The sequence below is a fragment of the Mustelus asterias genome, chromosome 9, assembly GCF_964213995.1.
Source record: "Mustelus asterias chromosome 9, sMusAst1.hap1.1, whole genome shotgun sequence".
Classification (NCBI taxonomy): domain Eukaryota; kingdom Metazoa; phylum Chordata; class Chondrichthyes; order Carcharhiniformes; family Triakidae; genus Mustelus; species Mustelus asterias.
This window is the reverse complement of record NC_135809.1, coordinates 70,684,199-70,686,431: the sequence shown is the minus strand read 5'-3', so window position 1 is coordinate 70,686,431 and position 2,233 is coordinate 70,684,199. Positions and strand designations below refer to the sequence as shown.

General features: G+C 54.4%; 1 pseudogene across 1 annotated transcript; it reads left to right on the top strand.

Annotated features, from left to right (window-relative positions):
• The first annotated feature begins 8 nt into the window (after positions 1–8).
• Positions 9–2,233, top strand: LOC144499244 (carnitine O-palmitoyltransferase 1, liver isoform-like; annotated as a pseudogene). Its single transcript, XR_013498796.1, has 4 exons — positions 9–23; positions 182–295; positions 853–945; positions 1,429–2,233. The product of XR_013498796.1 is annotated as a carnitine O-palmitoyltransferase 1, liver isoform-like (transcript).

Below are 2,233 nucleotides of genomic sequence, written 5' to 3'. Positions count from 1 at the left end.
GACTATGGATGCTCGATCTCTGGGTTCACTGGCTCTCCTGTGGGATAGAGGGTCTGGCACTTCTGTGTAGGAGGAGCTGAAATCACTACCAGCACAGGTAGTCCTTCAATAGTTTCTGATGTTTGTGAATCTCCCCTTCCTCACCCTGTTCTAGTTCATTCATCTTTTTACTTTCCTTCAGGTGCTGTCTGAGCCTTGGAAACTCTCCACCAGTCAGACCCCCCATCAGCTGCTGGAACTGGTGGATCTGAACAGGTTTCCGGAGTATGTGTCGAGTGGTGGAGGTTTTGGTCCAGTGAGTATTGCATTGTAATTTGTCCAGAGCTGACATTGTTGGCCTAGGTGGATAAGGGGGAGAGGGTGGTTGAGGGTCTCTGGAGGTGGATATGAGGGGTGTGGAGCTGTGGGGTTGGGATGAGGGGCTGTGGGGTTCGGGATTTGGGGTGTGGGGCTGTGGGGATTGGGATGAGGGGCTGTGGGGTTTGGGAATTTGGGGTGTGGGGCTGTGGGGGTTGGGATGAGGGGCTGTGGGATTTGGGGTGTGGGGGTTGGGATGAGGGGCTGTGGATTTGGGTGTGGGGCTGTGGGGGTTGGGATGAGGGGCTGTGGGGTTCGGGATTTGGGGTGTGGGGTGTGGGGATTGGGATGAGGGGCTGTGGGGTTTGGGATTTGGGGTGTGGGGCTGTGGGGGTTGGGATGAGGGGCTGTGGGATTTGGGGTGTGGGGGTTGGGATGAGGGGCTGTGGGATTTGGGGTGTGGGGCTGTGGGGGTTGGGATGAGGGAGGCTCTCTGAGATGTGAGGCTGTTCACATTATGCCTGTTCGATTTCATTAATCTTTACTCTCCTTCAGGTTGCTGATGATGGTTATGGCGTCTCGTACATCATGGTCGGAGAAACTCTCATCAACATGCACATCTCCTGTAAATTCTCCAGTTCCGAGACGGTAAGAATACAGTGTGGGGCTGAGAGTCGGGGGGGGGGGGGGGAGGCTGGGAGTCGGGGGGGGGGGGGGGCAGACTGGGAGTCGGGGGTTGGGGGGGGGCAGGCTGGGAGTCGGGGGGGGGGGGGGGCAGGCTGGGAGTCGGGGGGGGGGGGGGGGCAGGCAGGCTGGGAGTCGGAGGGGGGGGGGCAGGCTGGGAGTCGGTGGGGGGGGGGGCAGGCTGGGAGTCGGTGGGGGGGGGGGGGGGCACGGGCTGTGGGAGGGGGGGCTGAGGGGTGGGCGTGCCCCGGGTCTCCCCCCCCCCGGGGCGTCTCTCCTCTGCCCCCACTTCTCTCTCTTCCCCCCCCCCCGGTCTCCTCCTCCCCACCCCCCTCCCGGGGTCTCCTCCCTTCAGTGGGAACTGAAGAATGCAGGAAGAGGTGTTGGTGTTGGCAGGCTCCAATTGAGGAGGTGGTGAGGGATGTGATTGGTATTCTTTGTGTTTAGGATTCTCATCGGTTTGGTAACACTTCCGGCACGCCATGCTCGACATTCTCCACCCTGTTCAACTTGGATAAGAGGCCAAGGAGTAACATCAGGTGAAATCAGTGCGGCCTTTAGGAGCCTTGTTCAGACTGAAAGAACTGCCAGACCCTGGGAACTTCTCCACTGTTTAGAATGATGAGCATAATTCTAAACATTGACAAATTTACAGCTTCCCCAGGAACTCTGGTACACCTCATTCTGTGACTGAGAGGCTGTGTGTGTTTTTGATAGCTGCTGTCTGTCTCTCTCTCTCTCTCTCTCTCAAACCACTGAGCTGCTCTGAGCCCTGGTTTAGGGAGTGACGGACCTGCCCTGATGGCAACTGCTACAAATTGCATGCTGAGGCCTTGGCCCAGGATTATTGCAGAGGGTGAGAGCTGCTGTAAATGAATTGTGTTTCCAGCAGCCCTCCCATCCATCAGGATGTTTAAAGAGATCTTAATCCTCACCTTTTTATAATTATCTTTCTCTGATTGTTCAATCATATTTGCTCAGGATATATAACTTGGAGTATCAGTAAAACAAGGGAGCCATTCGATCACACATGACAGTTCTTGATGCTAACTATGTTGGAAGTTTATACAGAATGGATCTAATTTAGGAGCTGGGCTGATCTCCCTCTCCAGACACCAATATGAAGTAATTTGATGTAGTTTTTGTACAAAAATTGAATTAAATAACAAAGTATTACGGACTGTTTAATGAAAGCATCATGTATATACTGTATCACCAATAAAGAACTGGCAAACTATTGCTCACTTACTGC